This window comes from Chamaea fasciata, unplaced genomic scaffold (assembly GCF_029207755.1).
Source record: "Chamaea fasciata isolate MVZ Bird 193981 ecotype frontalis unplaced genomic scaffold, bChaFas1.0.hap1 SCAF_9, whole genome shotgun sequence".
Classification (NCBI taxonomy): Eukaryota; Metazoa; Chordata; class Aves; order Passeriformes; family Sylviidae; genus Chamaea; species Chamaea fasciata.
Genome location: NW_027094094.1, coordinates 21764959 through 21775744, shown reverse-complemented (window position 1 = coordinate 21775744; position 10786 = coordinate 21764959). Strand labels below are relative to the sequence as shown.

Sequence of the window (10786 nt, the reverse complement as noted above, 5' to 3'; positions counted from 1 at the left end):
TGTGCTATTGCATAACATAGTGAGAACATGGTGGCACTGAGCTAGTACTCCTCCAAAACTGTGTCCTGGTACCTCCCAGACATGTCTGCTCTTCAAAGGTTTACTAGTAAAGCCAAGATGAAAGCAATCTGCATTTTAAGGGGTATGGTTTAGGCAATCAAAAGAAACAAACCTGTTTCTCAATCAGTACAAGAAAAACTGGCAACAGAAATTCCTGGTGGTATGAGTGCATATAAAGTAGAAATTTTGCCAGCACAGCTATGGTGCAATGAATACAGAATAAAAAATAGTCCCAAAAGAGTTGTGAGACCAAAATTTTCCTGTGTAGATCAAGTCCTAGGAAGAAATGTCACAAGCAAAAATAATTATGTTCTGAAAAGAAAAAGGATGGACTGTCTCATTTTAATCTGCAAGAAATGAAGGAACAAAACCATAGAGTGGGCAAAGACAGCAAGGGTGCCTCTAGCAGCTCACTTATGTGCATTTTAGGAGTATGGATTAGGATCACTATTAAAAGGATAAGGGTAGTCCAATGGGACTAGCAGATAATTAAGAGTAAAAAAATGTATTATTTTTATTCCTAATATTTGGTCCTCTCAGTTTAGTAATTATATGAAAAAACCTTCCTTGAAAATTTTGTAGAAGGTATTTAGCAGTTATACTCACACAATGAGTCTAAAATACCACATCATCTGAATTATTTTTTATCAGAATGTATCAGAAATACTAATGATATAATTACAGAGAACTTGTTAATCCATTTGTTTCATTTTTGAAACAGAGCTGTAATAGGAAGATGTGCTTTTTTTAAAATATACCCTGATAATATTTTATAGTTTAAAGAGATGCACATTGATCTTATACCGATTACTGGTTTAGCTTCAAAATGGTACACCATGTCAAGATATAAAGGCCATTTTGTTGCTTGAAAGAAGTCATGACTTAAAATATTGTATTTCAGTTGCATGCACATGATTTCTATAATCAATCATCCAAAACAAACTTTACTTTTTAGGCATTTAATTGAGAGCAGACAAGATAAAAACCTGCTCTAAAAACCCATGGAAAAAAAGATTAAGAACAGAAAACATCCTAATTTTTATGTAAATGTGTTTTTTCCTGGTTAAAGTTCAGTTCAACTTAAATCAGTCTTCTCTCCAGTATTTGAATTTGTCTCAGGTTTGTAGTAAGTAGTAAAATAAAAATCATTGCTTGCTCATTAACTATCACGAAATAAGCTGAAATGCAGAATACTTTGAAAAGTCAGTGTAAAGGATCCAGGTTGAAGCCTTAGTTAGAATATATGGAAGATTTATATTGTTATAAAACAACAACAAAAAAGCACTAAGAAGCCATGGGAATTAACATAAGCTAGATATACAGAGCTCAGTTTGGAACATCAGTAACATCAGTGACAGCCTCCACGCCCCTCAATGGAATATGCCTCAAATATGTATTTCGTGGCGTGGCAGCATTAGTTCATGAAAGGTACCAAGGCAAGAGAGACCTTATGAAGACAGCAAAGAATTCCTCACAGCTGCTTTTCCTTTTAGCATTTGGCATGTATATTTTATAGTATGTTTTTTGCCCTATGCAGTGACAAATTGGTGCCTGCTTTATGATCCACATATTTCCTTTGAAACAGCTTTTCCTGATGAGTAATCCACATTCCCACTGTTTGGGTGAGATAGATGAACACCCCAACTTTGTAGGTGACACCTTCATTTTCATCCCAGCTGACTGTAGAGCTTCTAATTTAGAGAGGTTATTAGAAAGGTTATTATGAATGGTAGGAAGGGGAGTAGTACCAGATCTGCAAACTTAAATCTAAGGAAATGAAAAAACACTTCTTTTATACTCACTGTATTTAAATATACAAAATACATGTAGCTCATCAGCAAGAAAAGTTAGCCCCTTTCATTTCTCATCCGCAAACTGAACAGTGACAGAAGCATGGACTTCAGCATACAATCTATCAGCTTTCATTTTCTCATGTTGAAAGAGAGAAATACAGACTGAAGAGTAAAGAAAATACATCCTTTGTTAAAGCTGTATTATTAAAAGAAATAAAATTACAAAAAGTTTGTTATTGCACTCATGACTTTAAAGTTTCCCTTCAAAGTTTTGTCTCCTACAACATTGTCAGAGATAAATCATGCAAGCATAGGGATACTTACAGTTAATTTAAGGCTCAGTAAAGACAAGATAGAAAGAAACTCAGACTTTTGTACTCTTACACTACTTTTGCCATACAGTTAGTTAATTTTGATTTTTTTTGTTTTAGAAAAATCACTTGGAAAAGGCCTACCTGTGCTCCTTTGTTCTCCTCCTTTTTTTAATTTCTTCTGAATGCCATTTCCTATGCCAGAGGAAAAAAACCAGTTTATTATTACATCTTCATACACACAGAAGATTATGAAAACATGTTGATCCATTTCTTAGCTGTTGACAGTGAAGTTGGAAAACTCTGGAAACACTTTTTTAGTGTTTGGATTTTAAAAGGGTCTTGAACACACAAACTTGAAAAGACTGATTGGCTTCAATGGATTAGCCATAGCTATCTTAAAAACACTTTTGAACTTATATGGACATTCCAAAAAGCAATCATCAAAACAACACCTTTTTAAGCAAATAAATAAATGAATAAATAAATTTTAAAAAAATTATATGTGTGATGCATGCTCCTTTTAGCTGCTCTGTTAATTTTCAGTTTTATGTAATACTCAGAGGGAACTTGAGTATTCAAGGTCTGCATTCATAACTGAATCCCAGTGGGAAGATCAGATAGCATCTGGCCTTTGTGAATCAACACAGAGTGGCTGCTGGGAAGGAAAGGGTAGTCCTCTGTTCCCGTTTACTTTTGAACAATCACAATGCATGTAGTAACAAAAATTACTTCTTCCTGGCTTCACCTGCAGCAGGTAATGCAGTGGCTTTGGCTTGTCAGTCTTTCAAACAATCTAGTGAACTAGGAAAACACAAAAGTGTTGATTCATGAAGTGCCATCTCAGCTCTTGGAAGTCCTTGGGAAACAATGCCTGAGTCACCAGTGTTAATTCATCACAAAGTTCCTGAGGTAGGGCATCTCCTCCATATCTCTTTCCATCCCTTGCCATGGAGGCATTCCACCTCTGTGGAAAGATGTAGCCTATAACCCAACCAAAACCAGCTCAGTCTGACTTGCAGATGCCACTGTGTTCAACTCTGGTTAAAGAAGTTCTTCTCTTGTAAATGGAAAATATTTTGACTAAAAGCTGTCAAATTGCAGCAAGTAGCATAGTCACCAGGCTTTATTCAATGTCATTTTGTAGAGGGAAGAAAAAAGCCTTCAAGGAGATCATATGAGTCATGGGATTGGGTTTCCAGAGGGCTCTTTGGGACTCTTTTCAACCAAGAGTTTTCTAACACTGTTAGAGCAGGGGCTGTGTGAAACTCAGCAATTTTGACTGTCATGCTATTTTTCAGTTCCAGCTTTCATCACTTTGTGCCTTTTGGGTCTAACTTTGCCTCCACTTAAGTGGTTGTCAATGTAGAATAAATCACATGAAGAATACTTAGGGCCATGTTCTGTGCCCAGCCCACATAATAGAGGAAGGAATGAAATCCTCAGAAATAAAGGGGTATACTCTCCTTCTCAATATGACTATTGAAATGCTGGAGAAATAACTGTTACACTGAAGATGAGAAATAGTTGTTTTCTCTAGCATGTACTAGATTCAAACTTGACAGGACTCACAGACCTCTGCTGCTTTTTTAGAAAAGCAAGGAAAAAAAAATCTCTGTCTTTTGAGCACAATTCGTGAGTGGAACAGAGCAATAAAGAATGTATTGCACAATGCATGAGTAGCTGCAGTACAAATTAATATATTGTCATGCATTTAGGAGACAGAGGGGTGTCCAGAGCTGGACCTGGAACAGTCAAGCCAGTGATCAATGGCTTTTAGTAGTGAGGCCAATGATTCTTGAGTAACAGCCTCTGTAACCATGCCTTGCCATTCATTCTTTTTCAAATGCAAAATATTGCAGACATTCTTTCTCTAAGAGACACACATGCTAAAGTACATCGGGACTTGTTAACAAACTGGAAAGTTAAACACTTCTTTACGTTTTAGGGCAGCAGATACACTGCAATCTTAAAATACATTTTTTAAAGAAAAAAACTCATGGCCTGATACTGACTTACTCTTGCATAGGAAGCTCATGTAAGTGTGAAGACTCTAGAGAGGAGCCAGTTTCACAGTAGGGAAAGCTTATTTTGTTATTTTTAGCAGCCTGAGGTGTGCTGATCATTTTACTCCTGGTATTTTGCCATCTCTTAACAGGCATTGCCACAAAATGACTCATGAAAAGGGGTTTTTGAATGGAGTTCAGTGATTTTGGCACAGATTGCAACTCTGATCATAGGGAAACCATTTACTTTTCCAATTACGTGGACAAGGCACAACCCAAAGTACTGCAAAGTCTTCATGTTAACCTAGCAGGAATGGCCAACTAATAAACAAAAAAAAGTGTTTGGTGAACTTTATAGTCAGAAACTATACACAAAAGTCTTCAGGCCATCAATTTCCATTCATTATATGCATGCTGCTCTTGAAGACCTTTCTTGGAATCAGTTTTCAGAAATGTATTTCAACAACATACTACAGATGCAAAAATTATAACTCTTTTCAATAGTTATCTTTAGAAGTGACATGTAACTGACCTGTCAGCTCCCATCCTTCACCTGGTGGTGGTTTAAATCAACTCTGCAAAGGAAATCAATCTGATGTAAAGTTGAGCTAGACCTTTGCTAGACAAATCTCATTAAAACAGAAGCTCAAACAAACACAAGGCTTTGTCACCTACACACTTGTTCTTCAGATCTAATCCACACAATGGTCTGTTGACCATGAACTCTTCACCCCTGTGGGAGCTGAGAGTGATCTCCCTCACACTTCCTAACTTCAAAACATTGTTTTCATCCCTTCTTTCCCCCTTGCTTTTCTCTCCCTCTGATTGCAGAAATCATCTCAGTAACTCTTACTCAACACTGGAAAGCATTCCAGCATTTCACAGATCCTCACATCCGTTAATGTTTAGAGGACTGTATCTCACAGCTGGGCAGTACTGGCCTGATCCCCGAGTCACTGAAGTCAAAAGAGATTTTGCCATAGACAATAATGGGCAAATTTTGCAGGAAATTTTGTATTACATCCAGGTGTATTTTTTTATTAAAGGTATTTTTCACTTAATCTAAATAACTGGGCGTCAGTACCCAATGGGTATATTCTTTCTAGCTTTGCTCGGTGCAAAAAGCTTTTCATTTACTATACTTTTGGTTCAAGTGCACAAAATTAAGTGGGGTGGTTAAAACCAGGCAAATAATGTACCTGATTTACCAGATTTTATTTACATTAATTTATAGCTATTAGATGTAATATTGTCTGTTCCTGTCACTCTCTGCAATGTGTTCGATGATTCAGGGAATAAATAAAACCCAGGGTTAGCAAATAAATGAGAGCAGAATTGGCAGCACACCAAGTCTGCTTTATTTGACTGAGAGAGAGATGTGTTACATGGCCTGTTTGTTTAAATCACGCCAAAAGCTGAGATACACCAGGTGTTGTAGACCATGGAATAGAGCCCTTAAAATGTTTGCAAAAACCAGATTTCTGTTTACTGGTTTGCCAGAATAAAAACCCAGAAAGTTCACACTGAGAAGTTGAAAGAACAGGAATTTCTGATACCATTTTGCCATAACTTTTATTAATTAAAGTTACAGAAACTTCTCATATGTGCTAACTATCCAGTCTCCCTGTGTGTCTATCTCTACACTGGAATATATAGCATGCATAATTTTATAAAATTATTTTAGTGACTATCTTAGTGGTTCTGAAATACCCTAAGGCAGTTCTTTAATACAGATCAAGCCATACTATCTTTAGTCAACTAAACACCCCTTAAGTTCAGTAAATGGGAGATGGGTCTGAGAGATTTAATCTGTCATGGTTTTTCACTCCACTGCCTCTTCCATCAGAAACAGCCAGACAGAGTGGGTTAAAACCAAGGAGACACTTATCTGTTCTTTCAGGATGGGTATGGAAGAACAGTGTCACAAAGAGACCTTAGTAAGGAGGATCTAGCACAAACTGCACTTAGAAATTGTTACGCCTTCCTTAGGATCATACTGAAGATGCATTCAAGGATTCACAGCAGAGATGGCTGGGCTGCTACTTCTGTGCTGCTCTCCACAGCATCGTGCAAAGCAAGCAGAGTGGGGCAGATGAGGGATCCTCACCCACTTCATTGCAAAGTCAGCCAAGGCAGTTCAACCTACCATATAAGATTGCTCGAAGTAATCCACTTAACTTGGCAGTGCTCTGGGCCAATAACCTTTGGCAAGGGAAGAGGTTAAGCCAGCAGGAGTTTTGTCTTAAGCTAGTAAAGCAATTTCTGCAGTGAATGTCAGACCACAGCCTGAATCAGGTTCAAAACTTACAGAGAGAGAGAGGGGTGGGAGGAAGAAAGAAAGGGGGTGAGGAAGTAGTGGACAAGGAGGACAGGAGGAGAGAGAAGCAGAGAGAGTACTCATTCCCCCTTTAACTCTGAGAAAAACTTATCTACCAACAAAAAAAAAGGCTAATGCATGTGAGCCTTCTTCAAGTTTCACCCAGTCATTCTTGTGTTTTAGTGATTTTCTTCCCTACCTTGAATAGAGAAAAATTACTTTTTAAAAACCAACTGCAGCAGCAGTGACATGAGTTATCTTCCAAGCGGAGTGCATTGTTTCGGATTCAGTTATCTCTGAGACTGCGGGGGTTTTTGTATCTTTTAGTGGTTATAACTTACAACTGCCTGGAGTGCTTTTATTGTCCAATTCAAACATCTTGATGGACAAAACATTCCTACTGACTCTCTCTGGAATCCTCTCTCTTGATGCTTGCCAAAGCCCGAGTTTCAGCATGCACAGAAGATATTGCAAGTCTGCTTAATCTTACTTTGCGTTTAGGAAGAGGATATTGGGATAGTACCAGAGAAATGCTGAGAGGTTTGTGTTAACATAATGAAGGAGATAATAATGCCATGCTTAAAAGGAAGCATGTACTTTTGTATGCTGGTTAGTATGGATGAGTTGAAATAAATAAATAAATTTATCCCTAGGATAAATTCTTAATTCCAGGAAAGTTGGACCTAACACTCCAGCTGAGTGTAGTGGAACCAGCAGCTTGTCACTGCTTTTTTCTGTTCTGTAGTTTATCCATTAATATAGGTCATCAGTTGCCAGTCTATAGAAGAAACAGAAATTACTGTTGTATAAGGAAATACACACATTTTTAAACTTTCCTCAAAAGTTTCTTAATAAGAAAGTGAAGAATCCACTCATTTTCCCATTAGTATGAGCACAAGTATTAGAGCACAGGATGGATTTTATGCAAGAAACGAAAATACTGGTTATCTCACTGCTAAAGTGGTTTTTTTTATTTTTTTAACCTATTTTAATGGTCTTGTGAGTAAAATAGATTCAATAGGTCTGATCTGCCAATACATTACTCCATTTGTATGTCAGTACAACTCATTGATTTTTGTGCTATTATGACTGTGTAGAAATGAAATAATACAGTGTTGAATCAAACCTATTCAAAGACTGACTGATGGTCCTGTTCAGAAATCAGATGAATTAAGAAAAACAAAATATGTTGAGAGGAGATGATGTTCCAGATATGCTGTTGTGGGAGGAAGGATCGCACACTATAACAAATGGGCTGTTTTCTATGATAGAACACGTTCCACAGTGGAGAAATTATGTGAGATGTCAGGACAATATATGGTTTGTTTGAAAGCCTCATCATTGTCTAAAAATAACCTCTGGCTTATGCTTTTCCTCTTTGAGAACTATTCTGATCCCAATTGTGCATCTCTATTTCTTCACAGAATAAAGTTTGCTAAGTATGGGTTGCACAGGCAGGAAGATTTGTTGATTTGGAACTTGGGACAAAATCTAATTTTAGTAGGCTCTATGTTCCTGCTTATAGTGGTGAGGCAGAATATCAAATGAGCTGTTTAACTCTGTTAACACATTTGCACTGGTTACAAGGTTCATTTTCATAATTCTTTAAATGACTGGCCTTCACCCTAACATGAAAGCAAGCCTTATTCCATTAAGCCCTCAGTTCACCCAAGTTACTAAAAAATGGGGCCTCTGTATATTCCGAAGTTAGGTCATATTAGCCAGCTGCTTGGTTAGGGTAATCTAAACCAAAGCAAGAGTATTGCTTTTCTCTAAATAGGTATTGTAAGCAACAATATATTGTGGGTTTAAACTCTGTTAAAATCACTTTAGGACAGAAGTCTCAAATACGAGAAAAATATGTGTGATAAAATAGACCAATATTGGTTTTGACCTAGTTTGAACAAAGGTGCAGAAAAATCAATGAGCCCTGGAGCAGCCTAAATGCTTTGTTAGCCTTTTACTACAACATTATATATATTACATGCAAATAATGGCACAAATGTAATACTACTATTCATGTCAAGTGATTTCTTTGAATCTATATTTTATATTTTACAGATCTTGAACATCAACATTTTTCTTTTTAGTGCAAAGTTGCTCAAGGTTCACTGGAGACTCTTTTAAATTGCTGCTTTCAGAGAAATAACAATGTAAAATGACATTATGATGTATAGCACCCTTCTGAAGACTTGAACCAGTGCAGCAGCAAGTCACTAAAACCTCTGGGAATGAAGCAATCTCCAGGGCACTATTGTCCAATTGTCCTAACTGGATCACTTTTAATTAGTTGTAATTAATTTCAAGTGACAGTGCACAGAAATATCAAATTATAAAGCACAAGAAAACACACTGGAATTCGGAAAATATCATTGTTGGATACCTTCTCTAGTACAGATGAGAACAAGATCTTATTATCTTGCCTCAATCTATACAATTTTCATTAACTTGTTTTTACAATAAAGACAAGACATGCAATGATGTTCCTAAAGTAGTGACAGAGCTTTAGCACTTAGCCAGCTGACATGCATTGAGCTAACAAGTATTCCCCAGAATTTTTCTCTTGAAGAAATCAGTATCTATCAATCTAACAGTTGTATGTGCTATGGCTAACATGGTTTAGGATTGTGGGTACAACAGGCTACAAACTCGCTAGATGTTTGTCCACTTCTGTCCCAATGGGTTGGTTATTCCTGCAAGGGACTCAAAAGACCCAAGTTGCGACAGAGTCCTTATTATTAGATTTCAAGAGAAACTGAGATTTACCCTCCTGTGAAGGTATGTTAGAAATCGTGCATTTGTCAGTGCTGGAGTCACTCCATCTGAAGGATTTTGCTACCAAGACATGAAACAATACTTATTTTTCAGGATTTTCCAGGATCCAGGCAAGAGTAACCTTGCAGCAGTTACCTTACCCCTGACTGTCCTGGAACAGGCAAGCTGTAGCAAATTCAGCACGGCTTGGGGGTGAGGAACTGCTGGATCTTCCCTTTTCTGATCAGAGCAGTCAGAGCTCTAGAGAGTTCACACAGAGATTTGTCAGATCCTAAGGCTAGATGAAATGCACACCAGAGGAGTGGCTGTCTTTCCTTCTTTTCTTAGCACTATAAATTGGCACCAGTGAGCCTTAAAGATATAGACAGAATTGCAACAGATCACATGTGTCACACCACAGAGAAGTCACTGGATTCGAATACTGAATTATGCTCTTAAGTGTTTTGATTTTGTAGATTATATCAGGCCATATCTATGACAAATTAAAACACTAAATTTCTTGACACCACTAGAGGAAAAATATGGCTATGAGGTCAAATGGGGCCAAATTTTCAATAAAGAAATTTTAATGACAATATGTACCTCTACAATTCTTAAAATGACTGAAAGAAGCTGAATCATCTTCTGTAGGAACTGAAATCTCAGACTGACAACACAATAGACAGGGGAAGACACAGTCCTCACTATTCTGTGTGCCAGTGCCCTTCTATCACCTGTTTGCCTCACAAACCCACTTTCAGATGACAGCTACTGATACGGTCAAGAGTTACCTGCAGCAGAGGTGGTGTAACAAGGTCTTTGTGTAGTCTTCCCTCTTACAAATACGATATTATTCCGTTCCTCTGTGATTACTTTGCAATTTCACACATTGTTTTTCATCAGATTTTCACAATTTGGAAATCTGATCATAAAGCTTATCGAGTTATGGGGACTGGGAATTGTTTGAAATAATAATAATAAACTTCTGAGCATTTACATGTTCTTGTGTTAAGTGGGTCAGTGAAACATATTTTTTCAGGAAAATGCAGCCGGAGGAACAGTTTCATCAACATTTTCCAAAAATGCTGTAGTAGTTTGAAGGCAAAACAAATGAGAGGCTCCAAGTCAGAGATACAATTTAATAGGAAAAAAAAGGAAAGAAAGTAAAATTAAATAGATGCAATAATACAAAAGACCACTGACAGAGTCAGAATACAACCTGAGCGTAGTGATGGAAGCAGTCCAGATGAGGTGGTCTTCCTGAAGCAGTGATCCTGTAGAAAGGTCTGGTAGCTCGGGTCCTCTGGGAATCCAGTGGGTAAACGCCCCTCTGGTGTTCAGAGTCTCAGCTTATATCCAGGCTGGAATGCTTGGTTTCTCCCTCTGGGCGGAGCATCTCACAATGGGATGGTGAGTCATGTGATAAGGCCTGATGGGCCCATTAACAGGAGATGGTCCAGGAGGGGGTCATCTGTGAGCTGTGTGGCAAAGGTGCTGATGGGCCCATTAACAGAAGATAAGCCAGAGTGGAGGAGGCAGGGAGCA

At 37.7% G+C, this 10786-nt stretch overlaps 1 long non-coding RNA gene across 1 annotated transcript; it reads right to left on the bottom strand.

Annotated features, from left to right (window-relative positions):
• Positions 1-2329: 2329 nt before the first annotated feature.
• Positions 2330-10547, bottom strand: LOC136294067 (uncharacterized). Its single transcript, XR_010722298.1, has 3 exons — positions 10461-10547; positions 4703-4745; positions 2330-2359 (listed from the first exon to the last, which is right to left on the bottom strand). It is a non-coding gene; the product is annotated as an uncharacterized lncRNA (long non-coding RNA).
• Positions 10548-10786: the final 239 nt, after the last annotated feature.